Genomic DNA, 15,842 nt, shown 5'->3' on the forward strand with positions numbered 1-15,842 from the left:
GTCCTCTGGGTAGTAAGAAAATTAGTTAAGAACAGAATGTCGGATCTCATAATGCTTAAAGCCTTTTTTTTTTTTGTGTGGGGGGAGGGGTGGGTTTGTTTGCAACTCTGCTGAGTCCAAGTCCAAAGATGGCTACCATGGCTTTTCTGGTTGAAGTCGTGGCAGCCAACCAGATCTCACTGTGAGATCTCTCTAATCTGCAGAGGATATGCGTTCCTACCTGTACATAAATATTTTTTTTCTTTAATAACTCACAAACTACTAAATGTATTTACGCCAAATTACACAAAGCACTCTTTCTGGATCAAGATCTAGCTTACTGCCAAATTTGGTGTAATTCCGTCCAGCGGTTTGTGCTTAATTGTCTAAAATCCCAATGGAAATCACATTAAGAAAACATGTTTTTGAATTCCCCCTCCCCCTTTTCTCAGCCCCCACTTGACGAATCCCCCTGAAACTTCCCACAGAGCAGCTGAAGTGAGGGACAAGCTAGTTTTGAAAAATGTGTCAAGATTAATCAAATAACTATCTACTGGCAACCACCAGTAGGTTTAAAATGTCTTATATATATATAAATGTATACAGATGTAGCAGTATTTTTCTATCTTTTGTTTTTTCTATTTTCTTCTGTTGAACAAAACATCCATCCTAATGTAATAGAGGCAGATGATTACCATTAAACGATTTTTGTGCATTGTTTCTCAAGGAATAAAATGTCAGGCCTTGGGTTAAATTGTTACATCTCTGCTATGGATGACTACAGTCACAAAGTATTGAATATATGTTGCAACAAATACTCATCTATTTATTTTAAATGACATTTATTGGAATGGATGGCATTAGGATAATTAATCTCTTCCCTTTATGGGAACAGAAACAAAACGCATACAACTGCACTTTATTGCTATTATGTTCACCCCTAAATTGTTTTTGCTAATTAGCCACAAACCTAAATGTCAGAGTGAATTTAGACAGAAATTACTGCAGTCAGGTAAAAGATGGGCCAAAATGTTTTTAAATGCTGCAATGTTTACGTTTTGATGGATAATCGCATTATGTGGTATTCTGGATAACATGACAAAACTGCAATACCATTATGTATTAGAGCAGCTTGTACTTGAGGTGGAAATATTAAATGTATCTGATATAAAGTATAATGTAACCCCTAAAACCTTAGGTGCCTTTGTTAGGACCAATTGTCTTGGCGATTACAGTGAGCTGTAACAAAAGCATGGTTGTGACTACTATGTTCCTGACGTGGGTTCACAAAAGTAATGAACAGATATGTAGAGTATTTGTTAAAACACAAGCCAACCAGTCTAGTATGAGCTTTGCACTCATCCTTAATTACTAATACTTAAAATAATCAATCAATGTAATTTAAATATGCAATCATATTTAAGGGTTAATGAGGTGACACTGATGTAAAAAATCGATCTAGCCGGCTGCTCAGCAAACTTGACAGATGCTGTATCTCTGCTCCCAAAAACATGAAGAGAGAGAATCAGCAAACTAAATTAGCCTTTCTCCTGAGGATGTCATCGGTAATTTTTTTTTTTTTATTTTTTTTTTTGCGGGCTGAGCACAAACAGTACACAACCTCTATAGAGATATGTGAGGGCTGTGTAACAATATTAAAAGATAATACGTATGGTCAAGGGTTGGCCTTGTAAGCAATGGATGCTAAAAATAAATAATTGATCAAGGGTTATCACTCCTTTGTTTAAAGAAAGCTGATCTAAACCTATCTATCCTAAAGACCTAGAGTACAAATACCCATATTCCACCATCCCAAAAGTCATCAGTAAGTATATAGCAACTTGGTTTGCCAAAGTTCTGCATAGCCATTCTTTGATATGAGTCACAACAGGATTAAACCTCAGGCTTTCCTTCTGGCCACTTCAGATGAGTTGGAGATGGCCTTCAAATCTGATACTGCGAGTTCTGTCCGCTGCTTTTTATTGTTATCTTGGGCAGCTATCTCTCAGCAGATGGTTTTTCTACACCATTTCTTCAATAGTTCAGGCCCATTTTGAGCATTGGCATTTACATTGTCTCTCTTCCTCCTTCCAGTCAGTCAGTGGTGTACAAAATAATTGATTTTGCTCTTTCTCTTTAACTTGTTTTTGGGACAATTCAGAGAGGTGATCTGCACTCTGACTTTTCAGTGATGTTATAAATGGATGAAACTCAGCTGATTCTGTTAGGATTTGAGTTTCAGTCGAGGGAAGGATTAAAAATAGGTTTGTGGCCCCCTGCATTTGTTTCCAAATCACCCAACTCTGTCTCTGTTGATTTGACTTTTGAGGAGCTTTCAATCACCTACTGTTAGTTGGACTTGTTGGCCTGCATCTAGGAGCCTGGGTTGCATGTATGGTATTGTGACTGACATCTGCTCTCATGACTAGATCATCCACGCAGGGCTTATGAAAGCTAATGCTGACTTTGTCTTGTTTCCTGTTTCATTTGCTTCTTAGATACTTAAGTATAAATCTCTTATTGACCTGTACTCATTTAGCTTTTGCTCCGTACATCACTTAGGAGCAAGGCACAGCACAAATCTGCAAGCAGTTGCTATTCCTGTCCAGGTTTTGCCAACACCAATCTGCAAGAGAAAGAATATGTTTTCTTTCCCTTCTCTATTTCCCCTTCTTTGTCTGAAAACCTATTTGAGTGGTTGATACCATCCGCGTGGTTCAGGGACAGCTGTGGATCTCTACACCTATGACTAAAGCTTAACAGCTACTGGTGTTGATTCAAACCTCCAGTAACTCTATCAGCCTCCTGGTACCCTGTCTGGATGCTGTGCAAAATTGGATTAGCTCCAGCTTTCTTACGTGGCAGTGCTACTGCCATGCAAAAGCTGGTGGAAAGGGGACTTTTAATCCCCAGGGTGGCACTGCATGCAGTGCTGCCCTGGTGGATTAGGACCGTCAGCCCCTCTTGTGGAGGATAACTGGCGGTGCCAGTGGTCCGACCATGGTACTTTTGCCATGGCCCTAATGTGGCAGTCTGACCACTGACTCGTAATGAGGGCATTAGTCACAGCTCAAGCTTTATAATGGGGGGTGCAGGACCTTCAGGATGGAGCTACTAATATATGAGAGACTCATTACATGTCTGGCAACAATATGCAGAAAAGTATGATGGTGGACACCCCAAAGGAAACTGTAAAATAGCACTCAAGGTATTTCCACAGATACAATGTGGTACTGGGCACGATCCTCCTTTGTGTTCCATGGCAGTGCATAGATAAGGAGAACTTTTGAAAGCAATTACCACCATTATTACAAGGGGCATCCAAATGGATAGCTAGTTTTGAGCAACACACAGTAGGTGTGGCCTTGGCTATAGGGGATGTGAAGAACCTCCTTTGCAGCATTGTAGGAGACAATGTAAATTCTGTATTTCACCATAAAGTACCAACAGGGTAGCCAAACAATAGGATGACATTAACAAGTAATAACTGAGATGGTGACAAATTTAATAGTATATGTGCGCTGAATAGAATCAGTTGAGAGTAAGGTATCCAGATATCTTTCATGTGGGAGGTATGATGAGTCAACCAATGGGGAATGATGAGACCCTTTTAGAATATATGGACAGTATGAAAGAGATGTGGACAACGGAAATGGGGGAATCCAACCAGCAGAACTGTAGGATGTTTTTTCACATTGTCAAGAATGGTCTGCCTGAAGAATAACAAAATAAATTAGATGTTGCAGCAGCATCTGAAATGAAGAATTGGCCAGAAATACAAGGAATTATTTTAGATTATGTAAAAAAGAAAGATGAGGAGGAGAAAGAAACATATAAAAGCACTGCTGCTAAGCTGGCAGCTCAAAAGTTAGAAAAGCAGGTTAAAAAAGAATCGAAAAAGAAGGGTCAGTGGGAGCGAATATTGTAACTTAAGCAGTTCAAGCTGTGGTCCCTCCAGTGCTGTCACCACAGCCATTATATACAGCCTCTGTGGTGCCTGCGGTTCAAATAGTGCCATACTAGCAGGGTCCCCAATCACAGCAATAGGGTATGGGTAGAGGAAGGGGCCAAATGAAAGGAGACGATAAACTAAATTGGACATTTTTATTGCGGGAGGAAAGGACACCTTATAGCAGAATGTCACTTTAGGAAGTCCCAGCAACACAAATAAATGCAGTATCAATATCAACCACAACAAGGCACCTATTATTTTGATCCTCAAGCTTCTTTAGCTCAACAGTGCCCGCCTGTGCAGCCACTGCAGCAAGTGATGTCAAAATAACAGCTGCAGCTGCTACCAGCAAAATCCCCGACAGACCTTGCTTCTTCACTTGAGATCAGTGCAAATGTCTTCACCCCAGGTGATGCTCCGACAAATGATGGGAGGAACAATTGTACAAGAAGCCAATCAATTTCTTAGTATACAATGATGGTTGGGATCTGAGACCCTAATGTGCCCAGTTATACCTTGGACCTCCAATTCTCATCAGAAGCCAACAACTCAAATATGCATACTGGGTGAAAAAATATGTTTTTAATTAAAACATGGGCTACAAATTCAGGCATCGGAGACCAGGCTTGCAGCTTTCAAATAAATAAATAAATCTATAGCCGCACAGGGGTTCTCTGGTAAAATAATGACATAGCTGTGATGTTCAAAGCCAAACTGGGGAATACAATAATTTCTGAATCATTGTTATATGCCCCTCAGGCCCCAGAAAATGTTGGGTAGAGACGTATTACATAAATGTAATATGACAATAAAATTTTGTCCAGACTGCTCTGTTATACTCCTGGGGTACAAATAAAATGCATAAGCCTCAGAACAGCATCAGGGAAACCGTATCCGCAAATAATAAGGGTCCCATTGAATGTTTCTTATTCAAGCAGGTATGAATATTTTGTAATGGCTGAACCAATATTGACAGGCAAGTGGTTAGAGATACCTCCTAAAATTCTGTTCAGATCAGAATACCCCAAAGCTAAAGTACAAGAGGTATTAGTACTCTCATTGATGTGCATGAGGATGACAAGCACATTTGGCATATTGGAAGCTGTAGATCAGTGTTGGGGAAGATGGTCAGCTATAATATTCGCCACGGACAAGAGTATGAGACATAACCGATGACATATTGTTTAATGATGATTTGAGATCCACAGTGAATGTATTCAAAGAAGAAGTAAACACAGAAATACCAGTGAAGACCAAGCCCCCCAGAATTGCCAAGGACCTCACTAGAACATGTGGATGCCTGTCTTACTGGCATGTTATCCCAGCTATGGTTCTTGGATCCAAATCATTTAGGACTGATATTAAGTGCAGAACCATTTAAAATAAAACTAAAAGATAATGTGTAAATCCCTAGAGTAAGAAGGTACCCTATTTCTGGTGAAGCCCAGGAAGGAGTAGGCGTAACTAGACAAGCATTGATGAGACGGGGTTTTGGTTTCTTCACCATGTAATACACCAATTTTGCACGTGCACAAAGCTAATGTGAGTTCCTAAAGGACGGTAAGGATTTCTGACCTTTGAATGCTCTTGTGGTAGAAGAATTTCTAGTGGTCCCTGATCCTTCAGTTATCCTCACAAACATACCTAAGGATGCAAAGTATTTTTCTGTCAGACTGGAAAAATTATTTTTATGGTGTGCAATTACATCCAAAGAGTCACTATTTGACTGCTGTCACATTTTCTGGGACCCAATATTTAAAATCTTGTTATATCCCCAACAGAGTTTAACAGAGTCCTTAGAAATGAACTGACCAATTTAACCGTACGTTGATAACTTACTTGCATGTAGCCTCACCCGAAAGGAGTGCATCCAAGATACTGTGAAATTGCTAACAGTCCAAGTACACAAGGAACACAAGGTTTAGAGGAAACAAATGCAGTTTGCACATAAAAAGGTGCCGTATTTGTGGCAATTGATCTCAGCAAATGGCAGAGAGATAACAGAAGACATAGTAATAGCTGTCCGCAACCAGCAACTGCCTCAAACTGTAAAAGAAATTTTAAAAAAGTCTAGGATTGTGCAATTTTGTGAGATAATGGAATTTGTATAATAGCTCTCGGTCAGCGCCCTTATACCAAATGGTTAGCGGGAAGCACTCGCTGATCGTATCTATTCAGTGGACACTAGAATTGATACAGATATTCAATGAGTTGAAAGAATTAATTTCTTCTGCACCAGTGCTGGCAATGCCAGAATATGCAAAGGAGTTCTTTTTTCTCTCACATATAAATGGGACAACTATGACAGCTGTCCTTAAACCGAAATATCCAATGGGGCCTAAGTAATAGCTTATTTTAGTGGTCAACTAGACAACCTAATGAAAGGACATTTTCCTTGTGAGCAGTCCCTAGCATCAGCAGCCTTTGCTGTAGAGAAGGCATCAGCAGTAAAAGCTCATTGTTTGTCAAACGTGCCCCTTTGCAGTTTTACAGTAAGCTAATAACACTCTAACAACTCAAACAGCATCCGCATAGTAAGTAATAATTTCCAATGCTGCTATTTAAATTGTGCATGTTCGCTCTATCACTCCTGCTCAGTTTCTAGTAGTACTGTTAAGACACGGTCCTCATGTGTAGCATAACCATGGTCTAACATGTTGCCCAAAAACAAGAGATACCAATTTAAGGACGCCGAGGACTAAGTATTGATGGATCCTCTGTGATAGATCAGGCAACAGGACTTAGACACACTAGAACAGACAGGTAACGTACCTAATATAATGAACTCAGTACTGCAGTGCTTACCATTGCCCTAATACTTCTCTGCCCAACAAACAGAACTACATGCCCTGGTACAGACATTGCAATTAATGTCTCCGGATGATGTTACAATATATACAGACTCAGCATATGTAGCCTCTGGGATAACAAGGTAGCAGACAGGAGGTTTTCAGAAGAATGATGGTACCACAGTAGCTCATGGCCTCCTCCTATAAAAAACTAATAGTAGAATTGTGAAGAGTGGGAACAAAGCACACACGGGGCTTGGATAGTGTGTTACAGGGTAACAACATAGCCGGCCAGGCAGCTAAGGAAGCTGGGCAGATGGCTAACACCATATGTACAGTGCATATGGAGGGGGGTGATGTCTTCCATATGACATTAGCAGCATATTGCGTTCGGTATATACAAGAAACAGCTCCTCCTGAGGAAAAGGTGGTTTGGGAACAGGGAGAATGTAGGATATCGACTGAACCTCTGTATAGACATATAGATACGGGCAAACTAGTGATGGCCTAGAGACTGCTCCATTTAGCATTAACACAATTACAGTTACCAACATGTGTCCCTAAAAAGATATTGTTGGATACCATATCAACAGACTGGTTTGTTTCACACCTTCCATAACTAATTATTTTATACATCTATGTCTTATATGTAAACAGTATAGTTCATCCAGACCACCAGCAAATCCACCATCATCCATATCTAGGCCACAGCGTCCTTACCAAGAATTACACATTGACTTTGTAGATATGGTCAACAGATGTAACAGCATGATGGAGATAATAGTCGTAGTTTATCCCTTCTCGAGGTGGGTAGAAGCAGGCCCATGCCAGGATGCATATGTAAAAAGCACAGCTAAATGTATTCTAAAAGAACTAGGAACAATGGGACAGTGAAACACCTGAATGATGCTCTAAAAGGTAAAATAAGGAAATATCAATAACACTAAACAAAAATTGGCTATATTGTTTGCCCCTGGTATTGTTTGCTCTTAGGAATGTTCCCTCCTCTGGCCATCACCTAGCACCACACCAGATTGTCACAGGCAGCACAATGCCAATGGACGATGTCCCATATTGGAAAAATACGGATGCACATAAAACTTTTGATGTAGTATGGCAAGAAATGTCAGCATATGTGTCTGCCCTAGCAAGTGCTGTCAAAGTTTTGTCCAAACAGGTTCAGCTGCAACAAGCAAGCTCCACAGTGCCACTTGTGCTACCATGTCAACATATTGTCCCAGATTCCCGAATCGTCGTTAATAACGTTTTTCGACAATGGAGAAATCCACACTTCCTGGGCCCCTTCATAGTAATTCAAGTGACACCAATGGCAGTGACGGTGAAGGAACTAAAACACTGGATCCACATCAGACCAGCCCAAAATTGTGGCCCTCCTTCCCATGAGGAGTAAGGAGAGGGGGTTATTGAGAACATTTGCAATATGATTACTTTCTATGCAAATCTTAAAAATAAAAAAATAAAAAATATTCCAGCCCCTGAATGCCTGGTGGGATCTTCAATGGGATAACAAACGTTCTGCCATGAAATGTTGCTTTTATTCTTTCTTATGTGTTGCTAGTGTTTACCCTCCTAAATGATAAGGACCTATTAGGAAGTCACATGTTGCTGACCCCCTCCTTAGACAAGGGTCTGTTGGGTACTCTGATGAATTAAATGTTGCTGACCCTCTCCTTAAGAGATGAGGGTCTGCCAGGTAGTCTGATAAATGAAACACTGCAAGCATCAGTATCCCCTTGGGAACTTTACAGATGCATCTGGCAAATTATTAAGGTCAAAAAGATAAATTTGTCAGCACTCTATGCATCCCTTGGGGCACCAAAACATGTGTTTCAAAAGTTTACATACAACAGTTACAGCACATTTCAAGGCATCATGGTTTGTACTGTATACAACACCCTTTTAATAGTCACAAAATAAGAAGGGATCAAGAATGTTGATTTCCCCATATGTTTGTGAGCCCTGATGTCATGTTACATCAAAGGAATAGTGCAATTTCACGATAGGAATTTTTCAACCTCATAATGGAATTCCACAGCAAAATTAGAATGAGCAATATTTTAGGATTTTAGCCAGCTTGAAAAGCCAGGAATTCTCAGACAACTAAAGTACACACTTAAAACAGTGTCAGATGCAGGGCTGAAAATTAGGAAATGCAACAATGAGTGACTCCGCCTCTGAACACTGGCCAACGTTAACATTCCAGGCGTAGGTTAATGTTGGGACAGTGGTGAGGAAATATGAAAATAGACTGCCCCTTAAGGGTGTTAAAGGAATGGTATAATGATACAGTATATAATCAGATATGTACACATTGCCCCCTTATATGGGATTCTGAGGTATTCTCATACTGTTTTTTTTTTTTTTTTTTATCCAGTTCCTTCCTCAACACATATTTTGTCTTACAAAGAATACCTGGTGTGTTTTAGAGGAAATGGGACACATAGTATAGGAATGAATAAGAACTGCAAATAGATAATAGATATGACATCCCTACAGGAGGGCCTTGCAGCGTTGATGGATACCTATTGGGTATGTGGTACACTAGCATATGTCCAGTTGCCATATAGCTGACAGGGCCTGTGCTCCATTACCATACTAGTGTCCCAGATATTGATAGTTGCACTATATGGCAATATAACAGTGGAAGAGGTCTATGCTCATGCACAGGAGTGACAACATGCGCTACTTCATAGATGGAAGAGGGATGTATGCCAATACTTAGCCTTTGATGTGCAGTCAGTGCTGAATTAGTACAGGTTGTGGAACTGAACTGAGGGACAGTTTGGTAGAATCTCTCTGGGAGGATTGATGCCTGCCCCACAAGCCATACCAATGTCGTTGATTACTAGTAGCATTAACTCATATCTGCTCAGCAGTAAACTGCACAGAAGATGGATTCAATTCCATCAAAGAAGAGCTTTGATTTATGTGCATATCTTTATGCAAAACAGAATGGTGTTGGACATGCTCACTGCCAATGAAGGTGGGGTATATGAAAAAGAGGGTCTCCCTATTGTACGTTCATCCCAGGAAATGACAAAGGAAATGGGACATTGACCAAGGCTATTCAGGCCCTACATACTTTAGGGGACTCCATGATAGGGAAGCAGAAGGCCCCAGTTACTGTTTTTCAAGGGTGGTTCTCATGACAGAGCGGAAAAATATAAGTGTTGAGAAATTCAACAAGAGGACAAAATGTGGAGATAGGGAACAGAACCTTAAATCCATCTTGTGAAGAGACTCCATTTTGTGCCAATCAACCAAACAATCATGTTGAAAACAAACCTATAAAGTATGTACTACACCCAGAGTTTCATTACATAGATTGGTTACAAGGTGTAGACAGAGAAAGAACATGAACCGTTGCAAAAAACAGAACAGGTTATCTTATCTAGAAGCAGCAGAACAGCCCCAGCCCCGGAAGTGTAGGGCATCACTCCCAAAACCTCTTATGACTAGCAGATGCGATTGCCAAATTGTAATGTTTGCATCAGCTATTTGTATTCAGTGCTTGTTCAACTGTATAAATACTGGACACAGTCAGATTATCTTTTGAGACTCTCTCTTGCAGGTGACTGTGCATGCAGCACTGCAGTGGGTCTCTCAACCTTGAACTAAACGCTTATACTGGAAAGCCAAGACAAAAGGCATTGAAAATTTCTAAGGGTACCTGGAGGAAAATTGTCCATAGTTGGCAATGCTTTCTGAAATACCTGTTCTTTCACTGTTTTCACCATCCCCCTTTTGGTATATGTGAGAAAACAGGGCTAATTGCAGAGGCCCCCTAACTTTTTGCCCCCATTTTCCACTTTTTGCTGATGTTGTCCTGAATCTGATGGGCCCTGGGTACTGCTAACCAGTCCCAGGGTCTGTGCTCTGTGTAAAATCAGTATGCAGATTTAGGCTAATTATAATTGGCAAAACTAACCTACTATAAGTCCCTAGTATATAGTAGGGCATGGAGGTTTAGGGACCCCAGCATAGGTAGTGCCCCTGTAGCTGCACTGCTGAGGTGCCCAGTGTCATTTTAAAGACAGGCCTGCCTTGCTGGCTGCTTTTAAATTAAAGTTACATGCAAATTCGACTTTGGAATGAAAAGTAGTTCCAAAGTCTTAAACTACCTTGTTTGTACATATACGTCACCCCTAAGGTGTGCCCTATGTGACCCTAGGGCTGGGTGCCATGTAACTATAAGCAGGGACCTTCTAAAAAATGTTTTAGAAGCCCTGGTCAGGTAAAACAGCCAAATTAGTTTTTCCCTTATTATAGTGAATGGTCTTTATAGGCTAGAATGGGGAGACGTTATTTTAATTTTCCCCTTAAGTAACAGATACGACAAGTTTGGCATCAAATTAATTGTTATAATAAATACCACAACTTCCAGTTGGTGGATTTAATATAACTTGTTCAGGAAAGGAGTTTTAATCTTTACCTGAAAAGTTGCCAACTACAGCTCTGCAGTGTTTTTGCTGCTTTGCTCTGATTGGCCAGCACATAGCAGCCTGGCCAGGCTGCCTTGATGAGGTGTAAAGTGGCCTGGCTCAACACAGAGATGTGCCTGGGGGAGGAGATCTTCCCTCAGCAGATGGGGAAGCAGGAAGGAGGGAGGGCTGCCAAACTGGTCTTCAAAGGCAGGGATGGACATTTGGAGCAACCCAGTCACGCCCTCACATCCTGCAAACCCAGACAAAAGGTGCCCCCTTGATTAGATTAGGAGAGGGTGGGAGAGGGGTGTATTTAGGATTTTTAGCCACGCCAGTGGGTGGGCTCAGCCAGATGTAACCTCCAAAAGTCACTTTAATCCATGATGGATTTTTGAGGAATGTTGCTCCCGACTAAGTCCTAAGGTAAACTTTTGACCAAGGCCTCCCACGGGCTGTAGCCGAGTCAGGCTCCATCGCGGTTGGCCTTAAACTTTGACTTTGCCCTGGTTGAGGTGCAACCAGATGACCAGATTGGAGCTTTTTGTTTCCATGCAGTAGAAATAATTAATTCTTCAAAAATTCATATCTCCCGTTCCCCTTATCCGATTTGATTAGTTTTGGTGTCATTTTAAAGCTAAAAATATTTCATATTTTTATAAATTGATTTTGGATTTTTAAACTGTTTCCTATGTTTTATTTAATTACTGTTTGTGATATTTGAATGCTTTACGCTTTGTCTCCTAAGTTAAGTCTTGTCGCTCGTTGCCACGCTACCAAGGGTTGAGCTAGGTTTAGTTTACTGAGGCCTAACTGGAGCTAAGTGGAGGTTAGTAGCCTATTTCTAAGTGTAGGTACCTACCCTCCCTTACCAATAACCCATTTTCCAAAAGTATCTAATATACTTTAGCACTTCTTTAGAAGTTCTATACTAAAACCAGTTAGTGAAACTAATATGGCCAATTAGCTTCCAAGTTGGCACTGTTTTTACAATATTTATTTTTCTTTTTTTGCACCCAATTCTGAGTTTTCACAGTGAAAACATATGGGAGCTGTCTTTGCAATGAGTAAATTGGCAATATATTTCATTTTATGCAATGCTTTGACTACACACTTTCATTCAGGTATTACCCGACAGAAACAGAGTGGTAAAATTCTGAAGAATTAGTTCAATTTGCTTTTAATTTGTAATTTGTAATTTGAACTCAAGTACAAACTTTGTATATGCTTTCAACTCTGAAGCAGAACTTGTAATGAAGCTTTTGGAACTCTGAAGTTGCTAACAACGTCAGTAAAAACAAAAACTTAAAGGCCACAGAGTTGGCTGTCATTCATGACACATACCTGAACTTTCCATTGGTTATGTCAGATTGTGTAATTTGACAAAGCTAAGCTTTCAGATCAAAATTTAATTTGCTGCTATATTGCATTATTTATTCTATCATAATACATTGCCCTCCCATAAAAAGTTAGACTGGTTTGAGCAGAAATTGTCTGTGGTACACATTTCTTCAAGAACCAGTTTTATGTAGGCAAAAATCTTAACAATTTCACAGAACATAAATGTGGAAATGTCACTGCTGTAATTAAAGGCCTAATCGGGAATCTCTTAACACACTCTCACAGGGAAATATGTGCAACACTCTGTCGGACAATGCATCCCTGATTGTGAAATTGTCATGCTTTTTATTACTTTGTTTGCAGTGCTATGGGCCCAGTGGTGTCACAAAGGCCCCTGTTGTGTGGGGGGGGGAGGGCTGAGCTCCAGGGGTGTCCCCCTCAACACTGTACAATGTGCTGGAGTGGCAGGCCCGTGACTGGGCCCTGGGGGGAGTGAGCCCCCTCCAGATACTTTGCAGGGGGCCTCCCTCAAATGCTGTTATGCCACTGTGTGGGTCCCATGTTTTTATTGCATTAATATGCATGAAGTGTGCTGTTTGTGCTTGTATAAATGTGTAATGTCAAGTAATAATAGGTGGTGCAGTTCCTCATGGCTAATTAAGCCTGCATGTATTTTGTATATGTATTACAACCAAGCTGGTATGGATAGGACTTTACATTTTTTCCCACAACACTAGAGGTTACCTTTTATACCGAAAAAAGCTGAGGATCCAGAAGAGGCCATGACAAAGGCTGAATTGTGATGACCAATATCAGGAAGCATGGATAACTGTATCGAGAAGCATCCAGCCACATTTCTTTTAATCCTACCTGGGGAACCCAAAATAAAGGGGACGCATAGGTATGTTTATCTTTAGATCCTACCCCGAGATTAAATATTCAAAGTGCTCCTGTCACCAAGATTGAGCCTATCTGGGTTTATAGGAACCGGGGTGAGACCGGATAATGCAGCATGCCACTATGATAGTGGATGATGGTCTATCAAAGAATAAAAACCTCACTTGAAGGTTTCTTTTTGCCTAATATGTACCTTTTTTTCTGGGTTTCAGAATACCTGTTGTGGAATAGAAATCCTCTTCTGGTCAACAAGACATTTGAGTTCTGGTATTCACAAATGCTATATGGCATGCATACCCATTTGTTGATACGTGTGTATGCATTGTCTGTATGTAAATTTATGCTGGGGTAATTGCCTTACAAGAAGCAGATAGTAGGTGTGCTAAGTTGTGGTTTGACTTGTGAGTTTCTGAATGCTCATAAGCTTGTTAGACCTGTCAGCCTTAGGGTGGTCTTACCCCAAATCCTTTGCCTGCTTGCCTACCTTTTTTGCTGGATTTTCAGTTCTTTTGTGTTGGGAAGTGGATTATTAGTAGCAATAACTAGGAGATACCACTACTAAAAGGCCACAACCACAAAATGAGGTCCAGCCAAGGTCTTAGTAAATGAATTCCTTTCTCAACCCCTGGTAGCTGGCATTTGCAGCATTAACTTAGACAGTTGTGCAAAGCATTTAAAAAACACCAATAGATAAAATAAGTATGACACAATACCAATCCCACACCAATTTATACAAATAGTCAATGTTTTAATCTACTAAATGATACCAAAACAAATAAAATCCAAAGTAGGGAACAGGTGATATACTTTTGTAAAGAATAAAGAAAATTAGCTTTTCAGTGCTTAAAAACCAATAGTGCCAGCTGGTGACATCTGGTTATTCTTGACCGAGACCAAATCACAATTCGAGGCTGACTGCGATGGAGTCCTGTGTGGGAGGCCTCTGTCAAAGTTTTACAGTTTTATTTTTATTTTTTTTTGGTTTTGGAGCTTTTTCAATCAATCAATCAATCAATCATAGTATTTATAAAGCGCGCTATGTACCCGTCAGGGTTTCGAGGCGCTGAGAGGGGGGGGGGAGCGCTGCTGATTTAGCGGTCGAAGAGCCAGGTCTTGAGGAGCCTTCTGAATGCGAGGAGGTCCTGGGTCTGGCGAAGAGATGTGGGGAGAGAGTTCCAGGTCTTGGCGGCGAGGAAGGAGAAGGATCTGCCGCCGGATGTCTTGCGCTGGATTCGGGGTACGATGGCGAGGGCGAGGTTGGCGGATCGGAGTTGACGTGTTGGAGTGTAGAAGTTAAGTCTGGTGTCGAGGTAGGAGGGTCCGGTGTTGTGAAGTGCCTTGTGAGCGTGGGTCAGGAGTTTAAAGGTGATCCTCTTGTCTACCGGGAGCCAGTGGAGTTCCTTTAGGTGAGGGGAGATGTGACTTCGGCGGGGTATGTCGAGGATCAGTCGGGCGGAGGCATTTTGGATGTGTTGGAGTCGTTTGATGTCTTTGGTTGGGATGCCTGTGTAGAGTGCGTTGCCGTAGTCAAGTCTGCTGCTGACGAGGGCCTGGGTCACCGTCTTTCTGGTTTCTGTTGGAATCCACTTGAAGATTCTGCGGAGCATTCGAAGGGTGTTGAAACAGGAGGAGGAGACGGCGCTGACCTGTTTGGACATGGTGAGGGCGGAGTCCAGGATGAAGCCGAGGTTTCTTGCGTGGCTGGCAGGGGTGGGCGGGGGTCCGAGGACGGAGGGCCACCATGAGTCGTTCTAGGCCGAGGGAGTGCGCCCGAGGATGAGGACTTCCGTCTTGTCGGAGTTGAGTTTCAGGCGACTGTTGTTCATCCAATCGGCGATGGATTTTAGTCCCTTGTGGAGGTTTGTTTTGGCGGTGAGCGGGTCTTTGGTCAGGGAGAGGACGAGCTGGGTGTCGTCGGCGTAGGAGATGATGCTGAGATGATGTTGGCGGGCCAGTTGAGCGAGGGGGGCCATGTAGACGTTGAACAACGTAGGGCTGAGGGAGGATCCTTGGGGGACGCCGCAGATGAGGTTGGTGGCTTTGGAGCGGAAAGGGGAGAGACGGACTCTCTGCGTTCTGTCGGAGAGGAAGGATGAGATCCAGTGGAGGGCTTTGTCTTGGATGCCGGCTTCCTGGAGGCGGGTCAGTAGGGTGCGGTGGCAGATGGTGTCAAAGGCGGCTGATAGGTCGAGGAGGATGAGGGCTGAGGTTTCGCCGTTGTCCATTTGATGTCTGATGTCATCTGTGGCGGCGAGGAGAGCAGTCTCAGTGCTGTGGTTTCGTCTGAATCCGGATTGTGAGGGGTCCAGGATGGAATTGTCTTTGAGGAAGTGGGTGAGCTGAGTGTTGACGATCTTCTCGTTGACTTTCGCTGGAAAAGGGAGGAGAGAGATCGGACGGAAGTTTTTGAGATCGTTGGGGTCGGCCTTGGGTTTTTTGAGG

Source organism: Pleurodeles waltl, chromosome 2_1, assembly GCF_031143425.1.
Source record: "Pleurodeles waltl isolate 20211129_DDA chromosome 2_1, aPleWal1.hap1.20221129, whole genome shotgun sequence".
NCBI lineage: Eukaryota > Metazoa > Chordata > Amphibia > Caudata > Salamandridae > Pleurodeles > Pleurodeles waltl.